The 13,258-nt window shown below is 47.6% G+C and overlaps 1 non-coding gene across 1 annotated transcript; it reads right to left on the bottom strand.

Moving 5' to 3' along the window:
- Positions 1–259: 259 nt before the first annotated feature.
- TRNAK-UUU (transfer RNA lysine (anticodon UUU)) lies at positions 260–332 on the bottom strand. Its single transcript has one exon. It is a non-coding gene; the product is annotated as a tRNA-Lys (tRNA).
- Positions 333–13,258: the final 12,926 nt, after the last annotated feature.

The following is a 13,258-nucleotide window of genomic DNA, read 5'->3' as shown; positions in this document are numbered from 1 at the left end:
GGGATCCAGCAGGACAGGGGAAGGCAGCAGGTGATTCTAATTTCTTAGGGATATTTTGCACATGTGTGTGCGCGCGCAGAGGAGGAACATGCTATATGCCCAGAGGCTTTTATTCCTCCAGCCTGTGAGGTCAGAGGATGTCATGAAGTTGCCCCTTCAATCCCACACACAAAGAGGCCCTTCTTAGGAAAGGAAAAATCCTGAAGAGAAAAAGTAACATCAAAGAGACAGATATCTAAGGCCTTTGTGAATAGTTTATCACCTGACCAGGGACTTGAACCCTGGACCGTCAGATTAAAAGTCTGATGCTCTACCAACTGAGCTAGCCAGGCTCACACATAAAAAAGAAAGCAAGTTGGTGCAGAAGAGAAACTGATCAAGAAAAAGAGTAGGAAACAATAGGGGAAACCTGCTGCTCTTGCTCTCTCTCCCCAGCCCTAGCCTGGCCTGGTATTAGTGCTGGTTAAGAAGAGGGGAAAGTATCTGTATCTACCAGCCTTTTACAGCTGTAGAAGAATCAGGCACAATACAGAGGTACCCATCTGCAAGTGCCAAATGGCTGGATTGGCTAATGCAACCTGTAAAAGTCCATGGTACATCATCATTGTTTCAAAGGGATAATGATAGGAAGGATCACAATTGACTAAGTAGTTACATACAAAGATCATTGGCTATTCATACTTAGTGTCACTGTGGACTGAGCTTTCTTCTTCTCTGTCTCCCTTCTAGAACATCAGAAGCACCTTGAGCAGGGATGTGGTTCCTTCAGATGCCCACTTAGATTTCAAGCCGCTAGGAAGGTGTTTGGAGACTCTGTGAAAATCAAAGCTCTGTCCAGTGACTAATAGCAAACTGTGGGCATGTTCCCACTGTGCACCTTAAATCCCAGGATTTAGACCTTTTTATACAAATAGACCCTTGCAAATAATGTAATGTTTTGCTTGCTAACTAGCCAAACCAAAATTATAACAATATTTCAGGTTGACCCAAGATGAACTTTTTAGAGAAAGTTGCCTGAAAAAGGCTAGTATGAATGACAAGGTAGCACTTTGCTAGTAGTTATAGTGGTTAGAATTCAACATTCTCAGTGTTGTGCCCTGGGTTCAATTCCTGGTCAGTAAAAGGAACGTTTCATCAACGTGAATCAAACTTTCCTAGAGCCTCAGAGCAAAATTAGACATGTTCCCACTGTGGACCGTTTGCACAAACAGAACTGTGCAAATCATTTGTTTTACTTGCTATTAGGTTATTGGTTTGGCTAGATAATTATAATAATTCAGGTAGACTCCAGATGAATTTTTTTCAGTTTTCTTGTTGAAACAAAACAAAATCATTTTTGGTCAAACAAAAATATATCAGTACATAAAATATTCATCCAGAAAACCTTTCATCCAGTTCTATAGACAAGTCTTTGGAATTAACCATCTGGAGAGAAGGCTCATTAACCTCTTAATTGTCTGTTCGTGGCAGTTTCTATTTCTAGCCCTCTGTCCAAATGCCCCCAGAGGTGTGTTTCACCTTGCATAGAAAACAAACGTTAATTAAGTTGAAACCTAAATCTGCGAGCACAGTACAACATTGTGATTGTAACTAAGGGAGAAAATTTCTCCTGAGTTCAACAGAAGGAAGGTTCTCATCAGCCTCTAGCAAATGCTCAACGTTCTGATGGTTCTTGGAACTTCCAGATGTATCAGCCAGAATTTTCAGGAGATCTGCACTGGCCCCCACCTCTAGAGCCAGATTTTCAAAAGGTCTCAACACTCTGAGTGCTAAGCTATTTTGAAAAAAAGCTGGTACAGATCATGGGTGCTTGACTATATGGTTCACAGTGCAGGAGTCGGACGTTCACCATTACCTTCTCATAAAGCTGGATGTCTGGATTCTGCCTCAGTCCTGGTGTACATCTTTTCTTCACATAAAAACTCAGCAGTGAGAGACTACAACACCTCGCTCAAGGGACTCTAGGAAACCTGCAAATTTCACTCCGGGTAATGGTGTATAAAAATGAACTGTGTGTAGAAGGGCCCTAGAATTTGAAAGAAATATGGCATGTTAGCCTCCCCGAACAGCTCATAACACTAAAGAAAACAAGGAGTGTTAAAAGCACACTTTTGTGGTTTAAGTCACCAAACATCAAACTTTATTTTCTCCTCCCTTGGGTGTTCTGGTCTCTGGATGGAGCCTTGGGTTCAAATCCCACATCTGAAAAGTGAAAATTCTTTCAACCCCCAGCAGTGTGTGTGTGTAGTTGTGGGATCGTTTCAACTCAAGAACTAGCACTAAAAGACAATAAACTTACCACTGAAGTGAAACATGCACTGAGGTGATGGATTACGGGGTTTGTAGAAACAAGCTGGGAAAAACCAGCCAAACAAACATGACTGTACAAACTTCCCATCTGAGAGACTTGTTGCCAGATTTCTACTGCATTCATAACCAGAGTCACTTCAAAACTAGCCCGGTCTGTTTATTGAACCAAAGATGTTTCATTAACACATTGACCTATACCTCTGAAAAGCATCACGTATAATTAGATAGTGGATGTGAGCAGCTTTGCCATATTCTTTTTGTAACAGGCACCTGCCAACCTCCAGTCCTGTTTTCGGTCACAAAGCAACACAACGTACTTACCAAATGTCATACAGACTTGTCCATTCCTCCCTGTATTCAATCTATGATCAGAATGTTGGAATGAGGCAGAGCCCTGGGAAAGTATCACAATAAGAATCAATTAAGAACTTGGGTTAATCAAAGCTGAGATGCAGACTCAACCTATCGGATAGCTGGTGAGGTCACAGGGACACAGTCCTGCTAGGGCTAGTTCTGAAATAACAGCAGAAGCAGATAAAACAGAATGAGCCCAGAATGAGCTGCCTTCTCAGTGCATCACTTACCTGGGAGGTGTCCGCAAAACACAGCACATCCTCTCTGGAAGAGAAAAAAAAACTCGCCCCTGCCCACGCACTCCGGTTACTGTATTTTCCATGGGGCTGTTTGTCCTGAGGGACCTTGATCTCTCTGGCTAGTCCATGGTGATTCATAAAGACCCATTTGGGGAGCAGGAGTCATCCCAATGGAAATCTCTTCACCTCTTTCTCTGTGCAACCTTCTTAGACCTGTCTTTGGGTGCTTTGGAGTTAGCTTTAGCCTTGCTCTCTCCTGTCTTGATTTTAGGTGGGATCTTGACCACAGTCTGAGGCTTGGCAGCTTACACCTTTTCAAGTCTTCTCTTCCTTTTTGGTCCCTGCTGAAGACACCACCTTCTAATGAATATTCCTGGACGTGGGATGGTGGCATTTTCAGGGATCCTGGCAACTCTAGCCAACATCTTTGTGACTATTTTCCTGGTCCGAGCCACTGGCTTCTTCTCATGCCTTGTTCCGGGGGCCTAGGTGTTACCTGAATGTGAAGGAGCCAAGATGCTGGTGAAATTTCCCTCACCAAGGTGTCTTTGCTCATCAGACTCTTGAACCTCAACTGGATGTGGTTCTTGTTCTTCTGCACAGCATAGCCGAAGGAGAACAGGGATCTACAAATGTGCATTCATGTTATACTTTTGTTGAATTGATGAAAACAAACTAGACACTTAGACAACTGGAACGGATTTCAGCTGCTGGACAGGTTTACTCTGTTTTTATGCATTTACACAGGAAAATCTTGAGTGTTTAAATTCTTTTCAAGCATCCCCATTCAGTTGAACTCATGAATATACTGAAAATGGATATGAAGAAAATATTTTCATTTAAGAAAGAGGCTTCTAAGGGGGTACTTTGATTTGAATCAAGGACCACTTGAACTGCAGTCTAACATTCTACCACTGAGCCATATCCCCACGAAAATGCTATGTTGTAGTCAGTGATCTTCAGGACCTTGAAGGACAGACCCTGCTTCAGAGAGCTTCTGTTCCATTCCCAGACCATGGGTGGTTTTGAAAATGGGGTTTGATGAAACTTTATATATGCAGGTAAACACCACAGCTTGCATACCCACAGCCGTGGCTTCTCCCACTGACATAGCTACCACCTCTTGGGGAGGTGGATTAACTACAGGGATAGGACAGCTCTTTCCCATTCATAGAATCATAGTATGTCAGGGTTGGAAGGGACCTCAGGAGGTCATCTAGGCCAACCCCCTGCCCAAAGCAGGACCAATCCACAACTAAATCATCCCAGCCAGGGCTTTATCAAGCCTGACCTTAAAAAATATCTAAGGAAGGAGATTCCACCATCTCCCTAGGTAACGCTTTCCAGGGTTTCACCACGCTCCTAGTGAAAAAGTTTTTCCTAATATCCAACCTAAATCTCCCCCACTGCAACTTGAGACCATTACTCTTTGTCCTGTCATCTGCTATCACTGAGAATAGTCTAGATCCATCCTTTTTGGATCCACCTTTCAGGTAGTTGAAAGCAGCTATCAAATCCCCCCTCATTCTTCTCTTCCATAGACTAAACAATCCCAGTTCCCTCAGCCTCTCCTCATAAGTCATGTGTTCCAGACCCCTAATCATTTTTGTTGCCCTTCGCTGGACTCTCTCCAATTTCTCCACATCCTTCTTGTAGTGTGGGGCCCAAAACTGGACACAGTGCTCCAGATGAGGCCTCACCAATGTCGAATAGAGGGGAACGATCACGTCCCTCGATCTTCTGGCTATGCCCCTACTTATACACCCCAAAATGCCATTGGCCTTCTTGGCAACAAGGGCACACTGTTGACTCATATCCAGCTTCTCGTCCACTGTCACCCCTAGGTCCTTTTCTGCAGAACTGCTGCCGAGCCATTCGGTCCCTAGTCTGTAGTGGTGCATTGGATTCTTCCCTCCTAAGTGCAGGACTCTGCACTTGTCCTTGTTGAACTCAGATTTCTTTTGGCCCAATCCTTTAATTTGTCTAGGGCCCTCTGTATCCTATCCCTACCCTCCAGTGGTATCTACCTCTCCTCCCAGTTTAGTGGCATCTGCAAACTTGCTGAGGGTGCAATCCACACCATCCTCCAGATCATTAATGAAGATATTGAACAAAACCGGCCCCAGGACCGACCCTTGGGGCACTCCTCTTGATAACGGCTGCCAACTAGACATGGAGCCATTGATCACTACCCGTAGAGCCCGACAATCTAGCCAACTTTCTATCCACCTTATAGTCCATTCATCCAGCCCATACTTCTTTAACTTGTTGGCAAGAATACTGTGGGAGACCGTGTCAAAAGCTTTGCTAAAGTCAAGGAACATGTCCACTGCTTTCCCTTCATCCACAGAACCAGTTATCTCATCATAGAAGGCAATTAGATTAGTCAGGCATGACTTGCCCTTGGTGAATCCATGCTGACTGTTCCTGATCACTTTCCTCTCGTCTAAGTGTTTCAGAATTGATTCCTTGAGGACCTGCTCCAGAAATGCCATTGAAAATACAAAAAAAAAAAAAACCCAATAATGCAATTGCTAGTACACTTTCTGTGTACTGAGTACCCATTAAGGGCCCTGTGTGCTTACGAGAAACCTGGAGGAACTGATACAATGTCTGAACATGAAACTCAACTAGTACCAGTTGCTGGTGGAAAACCCCTTCTTACTGAGAAACAAAGACTAGCAGTAGCGATCCATCCTGATCCCAGAGCCCACCCATGTCCGCCTCTACTTTGCTAGCGACTCACTTTATTTTCCACCACAACCAGCCATTCAACAGCCACATAAGCCACTGGAGGAACCAGCCAGGGGACTTTCTCCTCTTGACCTGCTGCTTACAAACAGGGAAGAATTGGTAGGGGAAGTAGAAGTGGGTGGCAATGTGGGCAGCAGTGACCATTAGGTGGTTGAATTCAGGATCCTCAAAAAAGAAGAAAGGAAAGTAGCAAAATACAGACCCTGGACTTCAGAAAAGCAGACTTTGACCCCCTTAGGGAACTGATGGGCAGGATCCCTTCGGAGGCTAACATGAGGGGGAAAAGGAGTCCAGGAAAGCTGGCTGTATTTTAAAGAAGCCTTATTGAGGGCGCAGGAACGAACCATCCCAGTGTGCAGAAAGAATAGCAAATATGGCAGGCAACCAACTTGGCTTTACAGTGAAATCTTCGGTGAGCTTAAACACAAAAAGGAATCTTACAAGAAGTGAAAACTTGGACAGATGACTAGGGAGGTGTATAAAAATATTGCTTGAGCATTCAGGGGTGTAATCATGAAGGCCAAAACACAACTGGAGTTGCAGCTACCAAGAGATGTGAAGGGTAACAAGAAGGGTTTCTACAGGTATGTTAGCAACCTGAAACAGGTCAGGGAAAGTCTGGGACCCTTAATGAATGGGGGAGGCAACCTAGTGACAGATGTGGAAAAAGCTGAAGTACTCAATGTTTTTTTTGCCTCTGTCTTCACAGACAAGATCAGCTCCCAGACTGCTGCACTGGGCAGCACAGTATAGGGAGGAGGTGAGCAGCCCTCAGTGGTGAAAGAACAGGTTAAGGACTATTTAGAATACCTGGACATGCACTAGTCCATGGGTCCAGATCTAAGGCATCCGAGGATGCTGAGGGAATTGCCTGATGTGATTACAGAGCAATTCACCATTATTTTTGAAAACTTGTGGTGATTGGGGGAGGGAGGTCCCGGATGATTGGAAAAAGGCAAATATAGTGCTCATCTTTAAAAAAGGGAAGAAGGAGAACCTGGGGAACTACAGACCAGTCAGCCTCACCTCAGCCCCTGGAAAAATAAATGGAGCAGGTCCTCATTTTGAAGCACTTGGAGGAGAGGAAGGTGATCAGGAACAGTCAACATGGATTCACCAAGGGTAAGACATGCCTGACCAACCTGATTGCCTTCTATGATGAGATAATTGGCTCTGTTGATATGGAGAAAGCAGTGGACATGATATATCTTGATTTTAGCAAAGCTTTTGATACGGTCTCCCACAGTATTCTTGACAGCAAATTAAAAAAGTATGAGCTGGATGAATGGACTATAAGGTGGATAGAAAGCTGGATAGATTTTTGGGCTCAATGGGTAGTCATCAATAGCTTGATGTCTAGCTGGCAGCTGGTAACAAGGGGAGTGCCCCAGGGATCAGTCCTGTTCAACAAGTTTATTAATGATCTGGATGAAGGGATGGATTTCACCCACAGCAAGCTTGCAGATGACATTAAGATGGGGGGAGAGATAGGTACGATGGAGGGGAGAGATAGGGTCCAGATTGACCTAGACAAATGGGATGATTGGACCAATAGAAATCTTACGAGGTTCAAGAAGGACAAGGGCAGAGTCCTACATTTAGGACGGAAGAATCTCATCCACCACTACAGGCTGGGGGCCGACTGGCTAAGCAGCAGTTCTGCAGAAAAGGATCTGGGGATTACAGTGGATGAGAAGCTGGATATGAGTCAGCAGAGTGCCCTTGTTGCCAAGAAGGGCAACGGCATATTGGGCTGTATTAGTAGGAGCATTGCCAGCAGATTGAGGCAAGTGTTATTCCCCTCTATTCGGCACTGGTGAGGCCACATCTGGAGCATTGCATCTAGTTTTGGCCCCCCCCACTACAGAAAGGATGTGGACAAACTGGAGAGAGTCCAGCAGAGGGCAACGAAAATGATCAGGGGGCTGGAGTACATGACTTGCAAGGAGAGGCTGAGGGTACTGGGCTTGTTTTGTCTGCAGAAGAGAGGGGGGATTTGATAGCAACCTTCAACTATCTGAAAGGGGGTTCCAAAGAGGATGGAGCTTGGCTGTTCTTACTGGTGGCAAATGACAGAACAAGGATCAATGGTCTGAAGTTGGCATGGGGGAGGCCTAGGTTGGATATTAGGAAACACTCTTTCACTAAGAGGGTGGTGAAGCACTGGAATGGGTTACCTAGGTTGGTGGTGGAATCTCCATCCTTAGAGGTTTATAAGATCCGGCTTGACAAAGTCCTGGCTGGGATGATTTTGTTGGGGTTGGTCCTGCTTTGAGCAGGGGGTTGGACTAGATGACCTCCTGGGGTCTCTTCCAACCCTGATATTCTATGAAGTCGTGCTGGAGCCTGACAGTGCCCATGGACAATCTTTGCTTTGCCCATGCATGTTTGCATGTAATCATAGAATCTCACAGTTGGAAGGGACCTCAGGAAGTCATCTTAGTCCAAGTACATACAAAGAAAAGGAGTACTTGTGGCACCTTAGAGACTAACCTTAGAGACAAGTACATACAGTTACCCATGAAAGATGCGCCATCGCACGTCTCGGTACTTAAAAGACACCCGTGCCATCTGCAGATACTTTAAAGCTCCCGTCAGTAAGTTCTGGGGACAGTTGCTCACCTTCAGTGGAAACTTCCTAAAATTGGCCTCCATCACCCTGTGGTACAATGACCTCTGTGCGGACAAGGACAAAGGGAGGGCTCACTGCTGTGGCCACCGCTGCTGTGAAGGGCGGACCCTCCTCCGCCGAGGGTCGCCCTGTCCCGGGCCCGGGCTTAATTTCCGTCCGGCCACCAGGTCAACCCGGAGCTCGCCCCGGGGGCGGCCACTGCTGCAGCTTTAACCATCCTGTGAGCACCTTCCACCTAGCCACCCAATGAAAAGCCTGTAGGACATAAAGTGGAGTGGATGAACACTAGATGGAGTGAGGGGCCTGCTTAATCTCCTACCCCTTCCGCCACCATTGGCCAACCCAAACCCATTGCTGCACCCAGTGGGCTCAAAAAAATACAGCCACATCCAAAGAGTCGGTTGCATTCTCCGTGGTTGCCCCACCATTCCCCTCTGGGCGGACGTGCCCTCCAGCTCAGCCTCCCAGTGAAAATTGAAAAATCAAGAAAAGTGGAGCTGTAAAAGGCTTTAAAGCCCACCATGCCCAACCTGCCCTCTGTCACTGGCAGAAAAGCCACAATTCTGACTAGGGATGTCCTATTGCCCCACAAGAAGTGGAAGGCCATCAGGTTCAGTCGCTACAGCAATTGTGGAGCTGGGGGAAATATATGGCTGAGAAATTTTCCTGCCTCCTAAAGATAGATCTTGAGCATGACAGCCTTCTGGGCTAATGAAAAGGTCCACTTATGCCACCGGCAGAGCCGTTCCTCATAGCCCAGCAGTTGCCTCTCCCAGTTTGCATTCCCCACCTTGTCCCTGACCCCAAACAGTACCCTCAAGGTGTTCACCACCCTGGGAGTGCTCCTGTCTTGGCTGCTTATGAATTGCAAATCCCTGATGGGTAAGGGCAAACCCCCTTGGGGGGTCCGATCCCACCCACAGGGCCCTGCTCTTCTGTAGGTTCACCATGGCTCCGGCTGCAGCCAAGTACCCCTCCTTTAGTGTCACCAAAGTGCGGCAGTTGCCCAGGGAGCTCACTAGGATGGTCATGTCATATGCATGGGCAACCGCCTTCAATGTGACAGCTCCCCTGATCAGTCCTCCCAGGTTCTGGTCAGGGCAAACCATGCGCCGCATTGCTCTGCTTCTGTGGAGTGCTCTCAGGAAAGGGTCCAAAGACAGCACATACAGAAGGGGCTCAAGGGACAGGCCTGTCGTATGCCTGCACGCACAGGGATTTTGTTCCCTAGCCAGACATCCACCAATGGGCAGACTGAGGCCAGTTTGTACAGCACCTACAGCCATCTGATAAAGTCCCCCGGAAATCCATACTGTTTGAGCACTTTCCACAGATAGTTCAAGTTGACTTACTCAGAGGACTTGGATTGATCCAGAGCCAACAAGTAACTTTCCCACTGCTTCCGGCACGCCCATTCGCAGACCTCCCGCATGCTGCATGAGGAGTCTGTGACTGTCCGACCTCGCACCACATTGCGCCAGTCTGTCTGCTACCTCTCCCAGCCTCCTCTCGCGTGCTCGGGACAACATCTTGTCGTCGGTATTAAACGGAACAGTCAGCCTCCCATTTTGGATGTCAGTCAGGTATCCCATCTTGGCCAGCAATCCCAGGATAGCATCGTATTGTGATGGACTCAGTGCCTGATGGTGCAGAGAGCTGTTGAAGCTGTTCGTCAACACTGGTGTGAGAGGCTCCAGCAGTTCCCAGTAGAGTACTGGGGGCAGGCCATCTGAGTCAGGAGATATGCTGGTCTTCAAGGACAAAATTGCTTCCCTCAGCTCATGTTCCTACATGGGCTCCAGCAAACTCCCCTGGTCATCTCCTGACAGCAGCGGTGAGCAGTCCCCAGCTAAGGAGAGAAACTGCCCCTGTTGTTGCTGAGCAATATCCCAGCCTGGAACAGCTCCCCATAGTAGACCTCCATGATGGCCAGCATTCTACTGTGGTCCTGCACTACTGGATCTGTGGGTCCCGCCCTAAGTCCCTGCATCCTCTTGCTTTGTCTCTTCTCTACAGGCTGCAAAAATGTCCGGGGAGACCACCGCTCGCTTCACTTGGTGGTCCCACTCAAATTGGGCCCACAGCACCCTCATCTCCGAGAACTCTGCCAGCTGTCACTTGATATGGTCGTACAGTCACACATTGACTGGCTCCCATCTCTGGATGGTCTTGGTCATAAATATAAAGAGAAGGGTAGCATAAAATCCCTCCCTGGCAGCTAAAATGAATCCCCTTACCTGTAAGGGGTTAAGTAGTTCAAATAACTTAGTTGGCACCTGACCAGAAGGACGAATGAGGAAAGAAGAGACTTAAATGGGGGGGGGGGAGGAGGTTTTGTTTGTGCTCTCTGTTCTTCCCTTTCTGGACAGAGGGAGAGACCAAGCAGGTAAAACATCTCCTGAAAATATACCTGGAACAATAGACCTCAATTCACAGAAATTGTAAGTTAGGAAAGGAAATGCATTAGGTTATCTTTTGTTTCAGCTTGTGGATTTTTTGTATGCTACAGAAATGGGTTTTATTCCTGTTTTTGTAACTGAAGCTGAACCTAGAGGAGAATCCTCTATATTTTAAATCTTATTACACTGTAAAATTACCTTCCATCCTGATTTTGCAGCTGTGATTCTTTTATTTTTTCTTTCTAATTAAAGTTCTTCTTTTAAGAACCTGATTTTGATTTCAGTGTCCTAAAGACAAAGTCTGTGCTTACATTGCTAAGGCAATTGGTTGGCATATTATTCACAAGCCTCCTCAGGAAAGGGGGTGAAGGGGCTTGGGGGGATATTTTGGGGGGCAGGGTAGGGATTCCAAGTGACCCTTTCCTGAATTTTTTTTTAAATCACTTGGTGGTGGCAGCATACCATCCATCCAAGGACAAAAGGAATTTGTGCCTTGGGGAAGTTTTTAACCTAAGCTGGTAGAATATAAGCTTACAGTGTCTTTCATGTAGGTCCCCAAATCTGTACCCCAGAGTTGGGTGTGCGGGGGCGGGGTAAACCCTGACAGTCTTGTAGAAATCCCATACGACTTGGCATGGCTGGTATTCTTTAAAGTTCTGGTGTTTCCCCAGTCACCAGGAACAAAGCCGCCCACTCCTCCTTCACTGACTCCCACCAATCCCCCTGGTTGCCATAGAACTCTGATGCTTTCCCGTTCTGCCAACACCACAAGGCTTTGCCGCACTGCCCCTTTATCTTGCAAGCTCTGGATGTCCAGCTTCCAATATCCTCTGCCATGGGCCATGGAATTGCCCACATTAAGACACATGGTAAGTGCTGCGTGATCGGAACAGTCCATTGACACTGCCCTGCACTGGGCTGTTAAAGTGCTTTCTTTCACAAAAATCCAGTCAATGTGACTCCTGGCCTGTCCCTGCAGAAAGGTGTACCCCATCTGGGGCTGGTGTGATCTCGGATCAGAGGACCAGGAGGCTACCGCTCACCAGCTGCTGGTTCCACTACAGAGAAACACTTCCTCTAGATCGACCTCGCTACAGACCTGTGCCAGGTAGTGCTCATCATAAAAGAGTTTCCTCTGATAGTCTGGAAAACAGGACCAGTGGTCCTTAGGCCAGCTGACAATTAAAATCCCCTCTCCCCCTAACACCAAACACTGTGAGGTCCAGAGGAAGGGAGCCATTTCCTTCCATAGATCTTTCCTTTCACATCTTAACTGGGGACCATACACAATAATCTAGCGATAACGAGTGCTACGGAGCACATGGTCCACCAATAATGCCCTCCCTGATTTCAGCTGCAGCAGTGGCCACCCTCACAGCAGCATCAGCCACAGTAGCGAGGCCTTCCTTTGGCACAGTCCATATGGAGGACAACGTACCAGTGGGTGAGAAAGGCCAATTTTAGGGAGGTTCCTCTGAAGGTGAGCCACTGTCCCCAGATCCTACTGACAAGAGCCTTAAAATATTTGCAAATGGCATGGGTGCCTGTTGTCAAGGAGTCCCCGGGCAATGCTCTGGAACTGCTCCCTAAGAAGCCAGTCAGGACTCTGGGGAAGTCTCCTTTCTGTGAGCAGCCTGTCTGCAGGACACACAGCTCACACAGCTTCCACCTTCCTGGGTCTGACCTAGGAGCATTCAGCATCCTCTGCCCCTCTGTGTGCTTCCCACAGCGAGTCCGCCCAGGCAGGGTCTTGGGGAAGCCAGAGGGTCCTGCCCCCCAACTCCGTAGGCAGACGTGACTCTCAGCCAGCTAGTAACACAGAAGGTTTATTAGACGACAGGAACATGGTCTAAACCAGCTTGTAGGTACAGAGAACAGGACCCCTCAGCTGGGTCCATTTTGGGGGGCAGTGAGCCAGACAACCATGTCTGCACTTCACTCCATGTCCTCAGCCAGACCCAAACTGAAACTCTCTCCAGCCCCTCCTCATCTGGGCTTTGTCCCTTTCCTGGGCCCAGGAGATCACTGGATTCCTTTGTTCTCCAACCCTTTAGCTCTCACCTTGCAGGGGGAAGGGCCCAGGCCATCAGTTGCCAGGAAACAGGGTGTCAGCCATTGTCCGTGTCCAGACCCCTGCACACACCTGCCCTCTAGGGCTCTGCAAGGATCATACACCCTTATCCCACCCCCAGATACTTAAGAACTGCATAGGGGAAACTGAGGCACCCGCACACTATTCAGAGGAAACATTAAGAACAGTCCCACTTCGTCACACCCTTTAAGTACCGAGATGTGGGGATTGGGCATGATGGGCGTTGAAGCCTTTTACGGCTCTACTATTGTGTTTTTCAGTTTTCAGCAGGAGGCTGAGCTGGAGGGCAGGGCAGGCCTGAGGGGAATGGAAGGGCAACCACAAAGAAAGAAACTGACTCTTCGGATGACTGGACACACTGCAGCTCATTGATGCCACAGCATTGTACCCCCTTTGGCACAGCGGCCGTGAGGAGCATCTTCAGCGATGAAGGCAGTTCTCCGAGCAGTGGCTAACCGGGTTTCTGTGGCCCTTAAAC

This window comes from Eretmochelys imbricata, chromosome 28, assembly GCF_965152235.1.
Source record: "Eretmochelys imbricata isolate rEreImb1 chromosome 28, rEreImb1.hap1, whole genome shotgun sequence".
In the NCBI taxonomy this organism is placed as follows: domain Eukaryota; kingdom Metazoa; phylum Chordata; order Testudines; family Cheloniidae; genus Eretmochelys; species Eretmochelys imbricata.
The sequence above is the reverse complement of the archived record's forward strand: the minus strand, read 5'-3'. Positions and strand labels throughout refer to the sequence as shown.